The sequence below is a fragment of the Rana temporaria genome, chromosome 2 (assembly GCF_905171775.1).
Source record: "Rana temporaria chromosome 2, aRanTem1.1, whole genome shotgun sequence".
In the NCBI taxonomy this organism is placed as follows: Eukaryota; Metazoa; Chordata; class Amphibia; order Anura; family Ranidae; genus Rana; species Rana temporaria.
Window position 1 is genome coordinate 11,476,318 of NC_053490.1, and position 13,087 is coordinate 11,489,404.

The 13,087-nt window shown below is 55.3% G+C and overlaps 1 protein-coding gene across 1 annotated transcript in view; it reads left to right on the top strand.

Moving 5' to 3' along the window:
* PGM2L1 (phosphoglucomutase 2 like 1) overlaps positions 1 to 13,087 on the top strand; it is a 153,005-nt gene that overhangs the window by 90,509 nt on the left and 49,409 nt on the right. The window lies entirely within an intron of this gene.

Genomic DNA, 13,087 nt, shown 5'->3' on the forward strand with positions numbered 1-13,087 from the left:
CTGCTTTTTGTAGAAGTAGAGGAATAAGGTGTAATTCTTGCCTTGCTCCCCAGTTCAGCAGGGGGGGGCCTGGTCTGTGAGGGAGCGACGGGGGGGGGGCTGGTCTATGAGGGAGCGACGGGTGGGGGGCCTGGTCTGTGAGGGAGCAGGAGGGGCCTGGTCTGTGAGGGAGCGACGGGGGGGGGGGGGGCCTGGTCTGTGAGGGAGCGACGGCGGGCCTGGTCTGTGAGGGAGCGACGGGAGGCCTGGTCTGTGAGGGAGCGGTGGGGGGCCTGGTCTGTGAGGGAGCGGGGGGGGGCCTGGTCTGTGAGGGAGCGGGGGGGGGGCCTGGTCTGTGAGGGAGCGACGGGGGGCCTGGTCTGTGAGGGAGCGACGGGAGGCCTGGTCTGTGAGGGAGCGACGAGGGGGGGGGCCTGGTCTGTGAGGGAGCGACGGGGGGGGGCCTGGTCTGTGAGGGAGCGACGGGGGGGGGGGCCTGGTCTGTGAGGGAGCGACGGGGGGGGGGGGGCCTGGTCTGTGAGGGAGCGACGGGGGGGGGGCCTGGTCTGTGAGGGAGCGACGGGAGGCCTGGTCTGTGAGGGAGCGGGGGGGGCCTGGTCTGTGAGGGAGCGACGGGAGGCCTGGTCTGTGAGGGAGCGACGGGGGGTCTGGTCTGTGAGGGAGCGACGGGGGGGGGGTCTGGTCTGTGAGGGAGCGACGGGGGGGGGGGGGGGCCTGGTCTGTGAGGGAGCGACGGGGGGGGGGCCTGGTCTGTGAGGGAGCGACGGGGGGGGCCTGGTGTGTGAGGGAGCGACGGGGGGAGCCTGGTGTGTGAGGAAGCGACGGGGGCCTGGTCTGTAAGGGAGCGACGGGGGGGGGGGGGGGCCTGGTGTGTGAGGGAGCGACGGGAGGCCTGGTCTGTGAGGGAGCGGGGGGGGGGGGCCTGGTCTGTGAGGGAGCGACGGGAGGCCTGGTCTGTGAGGGAGCGACGGGGGGTCTGGTCTGTGAGGGAGCGACGGGGGGGGGGCCTGATCTGTGAGGGAGCGACGGGGGGGGGGGCCTGATCTGTGAGGGAGCGACGGGGGGGGGGGCCTGGTCTGTGAGGGAGCGACGGGGGGGGGGGGCCTGGTCTGTGAGGGAGCGACGGGGGGGGGGCTGGTCTGTGAGGGAGCGACGGGGGGAGCCTGGTGTGTGAGGAAGCGACGGGGGCCTGGTCTGAGAGGGGGGGGCCTGGTCTGTAAGGGAGCGACGGGGGGGGGCCTGGTGTGTGAGGGAGCGACGGGAGGCCTGGTCTGTGAGGGAGCGACGGGGGGGGGCCCTGGTCTGTAAGGGAGCGACGGGGGGGGGCCCTGGTCTGTGAGGGAGCGACGGGGGGGGGGCCCTGATCTGTGAGGGAGCGACGGGGGGGGAGCCTGGTCTGTGAGGGAGCGACGGGAGGCCTGGTCTGTGAGGGAGCGGGGGGGGGCCTGGTCTGTGAGGGAGCGACGGGAGGCCTGGTCTGTGAGGGAGCGACGGGGGGTCTGGTCTGTGAGGGAGCGACGGGGGGGGGGGGGGGGGCCTGGTCTGTGAGGGAGCGACGGGGGGGCCTGGTCTGTGAGGGAGCGACGGGGGGGGGGGGGGGGCCTGGTCTGTGAGGGAGCGACGGGGGGGCCTGGTCTGTGAGGGAGCGACGGGAGGCCTGGTCTGTGAGGGAGCGGGGGGGGGGGGAGCCTGGTCTGTGAGGGAGCGGGGGGGGGGGGGCTGGTCTGTGAGGGAGCGACGGGAGGCCTGGTCTGTGAGGGAGCGACGGGAGGCCTGGTCTGTGAGGGAGCGACGGGAGGCCTGGTCTGTGAGGGAGCGACGGGGGGTCTGGTCTGTGAGGGAGCGACGGGGGGGGTCTGGTCTGTGAGGGAGCGACGGGGGGGGCCTGGTCTGTGAGGGAGCGATGGGGGGGGGGGGGGGCCTGGTGTGTGAGGGAGCGATGGTGGGGGGGGGCTAGTGTGTGAGGAAGCGATGGGGGGGGGGGGGGCCTGGTCTGTGAGGGGGCGGCGTGGGGCCTGCTCTCCCTTATGGAGAAATCGCCCTTTGCTCCTGCTTTCGGATCGGTGCAACTTCAGTAAAACTTCGGTAGCCGTACCTGGTCATGGGGCCTGTAATGATCCTTTGGGCCTTGGATCCTGATTGGGCGATCTCCTCAGCACTTTGTACAAGGCATGTAGTCAGCAGTAGGGTTTAGTTAACTGTTGAAGCTTTTTTTTATACATTGAGACATATTTCTGCACACTGCATTTACTATTTGATACAATCACATTAGAGGTCTCTGTCAGGAATGCTTTTTTTGCTTTGTTACAGCATTTGTATTATAGAGTTTATGGGTTGTTCTTTGTGATAATTGCACATAATGATTTCTGGCTTGTAGCGGGCTATGCGATCTGTTCTCTATTGATTTCTATCTAGCTGTAGGCCCTTTGCATGCTCCTCATTTCATTATTTATATCCAGGTAGATTGTGTCTGTAACAAAACTAAAAAAGTGAAAACTTCTATGGTGTAGAGAAAATTTAGAAATGTTCTTTGTGCCTGAAAATTCCCTGAATAATGTACGTTTTGCTTGGAATTTGTCCTGGAAGAAATAGGAGTTCACTTACTAATATGTGTGTGCGCCTAGGCTCTTCTGTGCCTATTGTATATCTGCAGTATGAGATTTGAAGTGCTTGTAAAGTCCAATTTTTCTTTTTTTTAAAGAACATGTTATACTTGCCTGTGCTGGTTTTGCACAGAGCAGCCCCCATCATCCTCCTTTTGGTGTTCCCTGCCAGTGCTCCAGGCCTCTCCTCTTTTTGAGGTGTGCCACCTAGGAACCAGCTTCCTATGGTGGCACACCTGCGGCCTTGATCCCAAACAGGGGCGGACTGGCCATTCGAGCACTACCCGAGGGCCCCATGCCACTAGGGGGTCGCATCAGAGTTGCCAGCCTCAGTAAAACCAGGGACAGTATGGATGTATATCCTTCCTTTCAGGAGAGACTAGGCAGAAATAACAGCACTTCAAGTGTTCTAACACTTCTCTCAGTACAGCACCTCCCAGGGGGCGGGTCCCCCGGGTACATCCCACTCTCTGCATCATGCAGCCCCAGTTTTTTTCTGCCTAGCGTTAGGAGAAGACATGGCTCCTCTGGGCCCATGTGCTCTGGAGGTTTTTTTTCTGCGATTTTGTCGCTCTTATTTTATTTTTCCTGAATTTTTGGATCCTGGGATCTACAATCAACTGCCGACTGGGTGACAGGCTGGATCTTCGATCCTTGTAGTCCCCCCATGTTCAGCCATCGAGCGTGTGCTGGCCTTTAGCTACACGCTGGGCTGTCCACGACGCGCCCCCGTTGCTCCAGGGGTGGCCGGTGAGCTTTATGCTACAGGTCACACATATGACCGGTCTCTATGGCTGAGTCACAGTATGCTGTGTCGACGGCCATGCCGTGTCTGCTGCGGACGTTGGGTCTGTCTGGAATGCCTCCAGCCGGTGGTAGCAGGATGGGTAAGTAGTAACATGGGTTACCTAAAATACTCTGCAGAAACCATCCGGGAACTAAAACCATTTGCCTCTATACTCCCAGTTGTCACCAAAAAGCTCTAAGGAATGAGCGACTGTTGAGAATCAATCGACGATCAACAGTTAAAAAACTATGCGCAGGTACCCCAGCCCAAGCGCATAATATGCGCTTTGGTCAACACAAGATCGGCAGTAAAACACTGACAAGAAATCTATGATTTCATCCTTCAACACGATCTAGACTGCCTCTTCATCACAGAAAGCTGGCTGACAGCCGACTGCAACACCATTCTAACAGAATTGGTGCCAGCAAATTATCGCATTCAAATGCAAAACAGAGTGGGGCAAAGAGGGGGGGCCTGGCGGTGATCCATAAGACTCACCTCTCGATCACCAAACCAGTCCTTCAAAACTCGCTTCCATTCATGGAAACCCTCACTCTGCAGCTGCAAACAAATCCCCAAGATACGGTCCATATGCTACTTTGCTATAGACCACCAGGCCCAAAACCGCACCTTCTCACGTCATTGACGTAATTCATCTCCACATATACCCTAAACATCAAACACCTTTTGATGCTTGGGGATTTCAATTTCTGGGCCAACTCCTCGCTGGACCCCGTAGCCGACGCCTGCATCGACCATCTGGAAGAATTGGGTCTGCAGCAACTAATACAAGGCCCCACTCATGCCTCAGGCCATACGCTTGATCTCATTTTCAAACAAGATTTGGAAATTGACGTCCTGGGAAATGAGCCGCAACCATGGACCGATCACCATGCCATCAAATTCACAATCACCAAAAATGCCAGCCCAAAAAAAACGACAAAACCGGTGACAACTCACTGGACTAGATCTCAGAAGAAGCTCCACTCGGAACTCTTCAAAACAACAACACTAGGGAACAAAATAAAAACAACCCAACAAAAACAAACAGCCACAGAAACACTTGACGCCATCAACAAGGCGCTACTACAGTCAGCTGACTTAGTTGCACCAAAACGCAAAACTTGCATCCGGAAAAACAACTCCAGCTGGTTTAATGACCAGCTGACGTTGCTAAAGCAAGAGCGTAGAAGAGCAGAAGCTGCGTGGAAAAGGTGCTCTTCAGATAAAAACCACACCATTTACAAGATAATAACAAAGAAATATCACAAAGAAATCTTCACGGCCAAAAAAAATCATTTCTCCAACATCATCGCAAATGCCCTTAACCGCCCCGGAGAACTCTTCAAGCTGGTCACTCAGACTATGAATCCAGCTTGTTTAGAGGCCCCCAATTCTGATTCACAAGAATTTTGCAACGAATTATCTGATTATTTCATTAATAAAATTGAAAAAATCCGTGAAAGTATTCAGCAAAATGGAACCGTCACCAACTCCCCCCCCAAATCACAAACCTAATACTCACATAAATCCGCCGCAATCACCAAAATTCACTCTAAAACCCATTTCCATCGATGCCACTAAAAACATCATTGGGACTCTGCGTAATAGCACAGCACCCAATGATATCATCCCCACTAAACTGCTGAAAGAAAGTGCCGATATACTGGCACCAGCTATCACGCAGCTCATAAACCAATCATTCAAGGAGGGCATGGTGCCCACCTTGCTAAAACAAGGTACAATAAAACCAATTCTAAAAAAAACTACCCTCGACCCCAAAGACCCAAACAACCGGAGGCCCATAACAGCTCTAAATGCCTTCTCCAAGGTAATGGAGAAAGTAGTTGTACAACAGCTGCAACTGCATTTAGACACCCATAAATTACTCGACCCGTTTCAATCAGGCTTCCGTCCGGGTCACGGAACAGAAACGGCACTGCTCAAAATATGGGATGACGCTCTGGAGGCCGCAGACGAAGGAGAATCTTGTCTCCTGATACTGCTGGACCTAAGCGCGGCTTTTGACACTGTAGACCACGGCTACTGGCTAGGCTAGCTGAAGTAGCCGGAGTCGCTGAAGGTGTTTTACCCTGGTTCTCCTCCTTCTTGGAAAACCGATCACAAATAGTGAAACTGGGGTCTTTCACTTCTGAAAAACGTACGGTGTCGTGCGGAGTCCCTCAGGGATCTCCCTTATCGCCCGTATTGTTTAATATCTATCTTCGCCCTCTCTTTGAAATCATCAGTAACCAGAAGTTACTTTACCACTCCTATGCAGACGACACACAACTGTATTTCCGCATCTGCAACAAAAAGGATCATTCTCTTGGACTAGAGAAATGCCTCACTCTAATAGATAACTGGATGACAAACAGTTATCTTAAACTCAATGGTTCGAAAACAGAACTTCTCCTGTTTCACGCTAACCGTAAAAATCACCCCGCGTCAACATGGACTCCCCCACACATTCTGGGTAAAACTATCACCCCTAGCACCAAAGTCAAAAGTCTCGGAGTCATTTTCGATACCTACATGACAATGGATGCACAAATAGGGTCAGTAGTCAGCGGATCCCACCATCTGCTGCGCCTACTACGCAGACTCACGCCCTTTATCCCGAAAGAGGACATTGCAGTCGTGGTGGGAACAATCATCAATTCCAGACTCTACTACACAAATGCCCTCTATCTAGGACTCCCCAAATACCAAATCACTCGTCTGCAAGTCGTTCAAAATACGGCCGCTCGACTTGTGACTGGGAAAAAAACATGGGAATCAATCTCGCCTTCACTGAGATCCCTTCATTGGTTGCCAGTAAAAGACAGAATCACTTTCAAGGCACTCTGCCTAATACATAAGTGTATTCAAGGAAACGCCCCCCAATATCTATGCGAAAAAATAAAAGCCCATAACCCCAATCGCATTCTGCGATCCACCAATCAAAACCTCCTCCAGATACCCAAAGCCAGATACAAGTCAAAAGGAGATCGAAGATTTGCAGTCCAGGGACCTCGCCTGTGGAATGCGCTACCAACTACCATCCGACTGGAGTCGGACCACTTGGCCTTTCAGGAGTAAGATTAAAACCCACCTCTTCTGAAGTCAAGGGGTTCCTTACCCATGAAATGGATACAGTGCCCAGAGGCGATTCAGTTCGCATGTGTTGCGCTTTACAAGTGTGTCTCTCTCTCTCTCTCTCTCTCTCTCTCTCTCTCTCTCTCTCTCTCTCTCTCTCTCCCTCCCCTTGCCTTGGCAGGGTGGTTTGGCTGGTGCATTCCTGGGGAGGTCGATCGAGGGTCCGCACTGCTTTCCTCTCTCCCTTCCTCTCCCTCCCTCTCCCTCCCTCTCCCTCCTTCCCCGCATTCTGGGTGGCGGCCGTGAGGTGGGGGGTCTGCCTGGGGGGCTTCGTTACTACCGGGAGCTGTGCTGCTGTGGGTGCTATTTTTTCTTGTCCTTTATGATGCCGTGTGTGCTGGGGGGGGGGGGGGCTGCAGGTTCTGGTGCTTTCACTGTGTTCTGCTTTTCTCTTTCGTTCATAGACGGACACAGCCTTCATTGACCTTAGGGTTATGCTTCTTCCTACCAGGTGATTTAGGCAGAATTCTACAGCACTTAAGGTGTTAAAAACTTTCCTTCATGCCGCTCCTCCCAGGGGGCGTGGCTCCCCCAGGCATAACCCACACCCTGCTCTAGCAGCTTCAGTTTGTTTTCTGCCTAACCGACAGGAGAGTCAGGCTCTCTCTGGAGTCCTGGACTCTGGAGTTTTCTTGCGATTTTTCTCGCTTTTTATTATTTATTTTGTTCCTGCATTTTTGAATCCTGCGATTCTTCTATCAACAGCCGACTGGGTGACAGGCTGGGTCCTCGACCCTTGTAGTCCCCCCAGGTTCGGCCTTCGAGCGTGTGCCGGCCCTCAGCTCAGCTTTGGGACGTCCACGACAGGCCCCGTTACTCCAGGGGCGGCCGGGAACTTCGGTTCTAGGGCACGCATATGACCGGTCTTTTATGGCTTTGTCACAGTGTGTCTGGCCGACAGCCATGCCGTTCGCGGACGTTGGTTCTGTCTGGGATACCTCCAGCCGGGTAGTCGCAGGACAGGTAAGTAGTGGCCCCTTACTCAGGTAAGTGGTCTGGCTGGAATTTTCCCTTGGGAGGTCGATTGAGAGTTTTTCCCTGTTTTCCTCTCTCCCTTATTCCTCTCCCTCCTTCCCCCTTTTGGTGACGGCTGTACGGGGTTTTTTTTTTCTCTGGGGCTCATTTTCACTGGACCCGTGGTATGGCGGGGGCTGTTTTGTGTCACTGCAGGGGACTGTGGTGGACATTCTGGACGTTTTTCTGTGTGCTGTGTGCTGTATTTTGTGTGCTGACAGTTTGGGTACACTGTCTTTTTAAATCTGCGCCACGGCGGCCATTTTGCCGGAGCCGCGATTGCATTGTTCGGCGGCCATTTTCTTGTGGCCAGCGCTGTTTTCAGCTCTAGTTCGGCCTCTGGTGGCCGTTTTGGCGAGGGGGAAAAAAGACCGCAAATCCTCTGAGGGGACAGACGCAGCGCGGCAGCTTCTTCTCAGCACACACTTGTCCTTCACAGACCGCGCTGTACCAGGGGGGTGGTGAGTCCAAGGGACCCCATACTGTTTTTCTAGCGGCCGGGAGGTGACCTGTGGGGGACTTTTTTCCTGCCCTTGGCAGTGGGGGTGACACGGCAGCTACACTATGGAGCCTGAATCGGGCCCCTCATTCCTCACGATGTCGGAGTTGACCCTTAACGCCCCTTCCCCTGCCACATCTGTTGAGGCGGTGTCGGCTGTCCTGAAGTCCTTTCTCACCAGGTTTGAAGCAGCCAGTGCTCGGTTGGGGGGTAAAAAGCGCCCCCCCCCCCCCCCGAACCTGCTTCTGGGGACTTATCTGACGCAGAATCTGACAATGCTATTGCTGCTTCTGGTTCTGTCATGTCAGAGGATGCGGGCTTAACCCACATGGACAGCGAGGATGACTCTGCTGCGGAGTCGGCTGACAAAGAATTTGTTGGAGCTCTTATTACTGCGGTGCGTGAGACTCTAAAATTAGAGGATGTGGCGGAGACACCGGCGGTGTCAGTCCCTTTTGGATTCCGCAAAACACCGCGTACCGCTAAAGTATTCCCCTGTGTTCCTTATTTGGACAATATGTTGTATAAGGAATGGGATACACCGCAAAAAGTTTTTACTGTTCCTAAAAGCTTTGCTACCCGTTACCCCCTTGAGGAGGACTTCTTGAAAAAGTGGGTCTCTCCTCCGTCAGTGGACCCTCCTGTGTCCAGACTGAGCAAGGCTACTACGTTGCCTGTGGAGGGGGCTCCTGCTTTCAAGGACCCCGCTGATAGGAGAGTGGAGGCCGTGGCCCGCTCCCTGTTCTCGGTAGTGGGTTCGGCGGTGAGGCCGGCTCTGGCCGGAGCCCTGGTTGCACAGACGCTAACTGAAAGGGCGAAGCTCCTGCTGCAGGAGCTGGAAATCCAAGGTGCTTCCGAGTCCTCTAGGGACCTGGCTGAACAGTTGGTTCAGGGTCAAAAGTTTCTCTGCGAGGCGGCCATGGATTCGATACCTTTGCTTTCCAGGGCTTCCGTCTACGCAGTGGTTCTGCGCCGCCTTGTGTGGCTGAAATGCTGGTCGGCTGACCAGTCCTCAAAAAAGGCCTTGGTGGATTTGCCCTTTAAGGGCGAACGGCTTTTTGGGGCGTCCCTGGATGACATCATTAAGGATGCCACAGGTGGTAAGAGCACGTTGCTCCCACAGTCTGGGAAGGGTAAGGAACCTCGCCGCAAGCAAGGTCCTACTTTTACTACCCCTAAGCGTTTTTTTCGTGCGCCCAGTGCAGCGGGAAAAGGTCCGCAAGGTGCTAAAGCCCCTGCTGCCGGGCGTAAGCGCCCCTGGTTCAACAAACCCAACAAGCCTGCGGAAAAACCTGCTTCCGCATGAAGGTCTGCCCCCGCCCGGGTCTCGGGTGGGGGGACGACTCCGCGGATCGGTGGAATTCTCTTCTATCCGACCGTTGGGTTTGCGAGGTGGTTGCCTCGGGGTACAAGATAGTTTCTTTCTTGTCCCCCAAACAGATTTTTTCCCTCCAACCTCCAGCTTCCTCCGGATCGTCGGCTAGCCCTGCCCGGGGCTGTCCAGGATTTTCTGGACAGGGGGCGGTTGTGCCGGTTCCCTCGCAGGAACGTTTTCAGGGGTTCTACTCCAATCTGTTCGTGGTCCCCAAGAAGGGAGGGGTTCGCCCTATCCTGGACCTAAAGGCCCTCAACTCCTTTGTCAAAGTACAAAGGTTCAGGATGGAGTCGGTCCGATCGATCATAGCGGCCCTCCACCAGGGGGACTTCATGGCGTCCTTGGACATCATGGACGCATACCTGCATGTTCCCATTTGCACAAGACACCAAAGGTATCTGCGTTTTGCGATCAGGGAGGACCACTATCAATTTGTGGCCCTCCCGTTCGGTCTGGCTTCGGCACCACGGGTTTTCACCAAGGTGCTCGCCCCGATCCTGGCCTTGCTAAGGCAGCGAGGGATCGCTATCGTGGGATACCTGGACGACCTTCTCCTGAGAGCTTCTTCAGGCTCAGAGTTAGAGGAGGACGTGTCCATCACGTGTCGGACTCTCCAAGAGTTCGGCTGGATTCTGAATCTCAGAAAGTCAGTGTTGGTTCCGTCCCAGAGACTAGAACACCTGGGTCTGGTTTTGGATTCGGGTGAGGCAAGAGTGTTCTTCCCATCGGAAAAACTGGAGACCCTGCAATCTGCAGTGACACAGTTGTTGACCCAGAAGTGGTCATCTCTTCGCTTCTGCATGAGGGTTCTGGGTCTGATGGTGGCCTCCTTCGAGGCGGTTCCGTATGCCCAATTACATACCAGGGTACTACAGAAGGAGATTCTGTCACGTTGGAACAGGGTCCCATCTTCTCTGGATCACCAGATTCGGTTGAGCCATCTGGCCAAGTCTTCCCTGGCGTGGTGGCTGACGTCTCCGGTGCTTCGGTCCGGGAAGTCTTTTCTTCCGTGCCGCTGGACAGTGGTCACGACGGATGCCAGTCTCTTTGGCTGGGGGGGCGTCTGGGGCACCCAGTCAGCCCAGGGGCGCTGGACTCGGGAGGAGTCCCGCCTGCCGATCAATATCCTGGAGCTCCGAGCAATCAAGCTGTGCCCTGCCAGGTGGTCCCTGGAACTGCAGGGCCGTCCTGTCAGGATCCAGTCCGACAACGCCACGGCCGTGGCGTACGTCAATCATCAGGGCGGCACAAGGAGCTCGGCTGCAGCGACGGAGGTCGCTCACATACTTCGGTGGGCTGAAAGGTCCGTTCCGGCTCTGTCGGCCGTATACATTCCGGGGGTTCAGAATTGGCAAGCCGACTTCCTAAGTTGCACGACTCTGGATCAAGGGGAGTGGTCTCTCCACCTGGAGGTGTTTCAGAGCCTGTGCCAAAAATGGGGCACTCCAGACGTGGACCTTCTGGCGTCCCGTCTCAATCGGAAGGTGCCACGGTTCGTGGCCAGGTCAAAAGACCCGTGGGCGGACGCGTCGGACGTGTTGGTGGCTCCCTGGGGTCGCTATCACCTGATTTACGCCTTCCATCCTCTAAGGCTCCTCCCTCGCCTGCTGCGCAGGGTGGATGCCGAAGGGATTCCAACAATCCTGATCGCCCCAGACTGGCCACGTCGCTCTTGGTATGCAGACCTGGTACGTCTGGTGGCAGACGCCCCCTGGCGTTTGCCTCTGAGGGAAGATCTCCTGTCTCAGGGTCCGATCTTCCATCCTGCTTTACGGTCACTGGCTTTAACGGCGTGGCGGCTGAGAGCCAGGTACTGAAGGACCGGGGCCTGTCGGGCCCGGTTATCTCTACCATGCTGCGTGCACGGATGTCCACTTCTCGGAAAATTTACCATTGTACATGGAAAGCATATATCTCTATGTGTGAGGAGATGAAGTGGCACCCCCGTTCTTACGTGGTGTCCCGGATCTTGCTGTTCCTACAGCGGGGAGTGGACCAGGCTCACGATCAAGAGCCAGATTTCTGCTCTGGCTGTTTATTTTCAGCGTCCCTTGGCAGCGCACTCTTTTTGGTTCGCACGTTTGTGCAGGGGGTCCGGCATGTGACCCCCCCGGTGCGCCCTCCGCTGCCTTCTTGGGACTTGAATTTGGTCCTCTCGGCGCTTCAGCATGCCCCCTTTGAGGTCATTCGGGAGATCCCTTTGCTGACTTTGTCGCAGAAGGTGGTCTTTCTGGTAGCTATTACCTCTATCAGACGGGTGTCTGAACTGGCGGCCTTGTCTTGCAAGGCCCCCTACTTGGTCATCCATCAGGATAAGGCGGTGCTGCGCCCGCAGCCCTCTTTTCTTCCGAAGGTCGTTTCGGCCTTTCACATTAACGAGGACATTGTTCTTCCATCCTTATGTCCTCAGCCGAAAAACCAGAAGGAGGCCACTTTACATTCTCTGGATGTGGTTCGGGCCCTTCGAGTTTACTTGTCGGCGACAGCTCCGTTCCGGTAGTCGGACTCGCTGTTCGTGTCTGTGTCTGGTCCCAGTAAGGGCCTGGCAGTCTCGTCGGCCACCATTTCAAGGTGGATCCGACAGGTTGTGCTTCAGGCCTATGCCCTGAAGGGGCGGGCGCCTCCCTTTCGGGTCACGGCGCATTCGACCAGGGCGTTCGGGGCCTCCTGGGCTTTCCGACATCAAGCCTCTGTGTTACAGGTGTGTAAGGCTGCAACCTGGTCGTCGGTCCACACTTTTTCAAATTTTTATAAGGTGAATGTGAGTGCATTTTCTGATGCCTCCTTCGGCCGCAGGGTGTTACAGGCGGCAGTTTAAGGTTGGAGTTCCTCCCTTGAGTAACTCCGGTTTTGTTTGGGGTGTAACCTGTTTTTGCTGTGTTGTTTTCCCACCCCTCGAATTTTTTTTGACACTGCTTGGGGACGTCCCTAAGGTCAATGAAGGCTGTGTCCGTCTATGAACGAAAGCGAAAAAAGGATTTTTGTACTCACCGTAAAATCCATTTCTCTGAGTTCATAGACGGACACAGCACCCACCCCTCCTTGGTTTGTGCTGCTTGTTACGAACTGAAGCTGCTAGAGCAGGGTGTGGGTTATGCCTGGGGGAGCCACGCCCCCTGGGAGGAGCGGCATGAAGGAAAGTTTTTAACACCTTAAGTGCTGTAGAATTCTGCCTAAATCTCCTGGTAGGAAGAAGCATAACCCTAAGGTCAATGAAGGCTGTGTCCGTCTATGAACTCAGAGAAATGAATTTTACGGTGAGTACAAAAATCCTTTTTTTTTTTGTCACTGTATGTTTAAAACACGTGTATGGCCGCCATTTTGCCGGTGTTGCGCCTCTATTGACTCGGCGGCCATTTTCTTGTAGCCCGCATGCTGTTTTTTCTGCATGTCGGCGGCCATCTTGGAAATGTTTTGGCCTCAGCACACTTCCTGAGGGACGGCACAGCACGGGCAGCGTTTTCAGCTTCTCAGCAGCATTACAGCCTGGTCAGGTGGCGAGTCCTCTGGGGGGTCCCCTGCTCTCTGTTGCGGCTGGGAGGGTGGCCTTTGGGTCCTGCCTTGCAGTACAAGGGCGGCATATATACGGTGGGTTAGCATGGTGTCCGAACTGGAGGCTTCTACCCCAAGCATGCCAGAGTTAACCCTTAGTGCCCCTGTTCCTGCGGCCT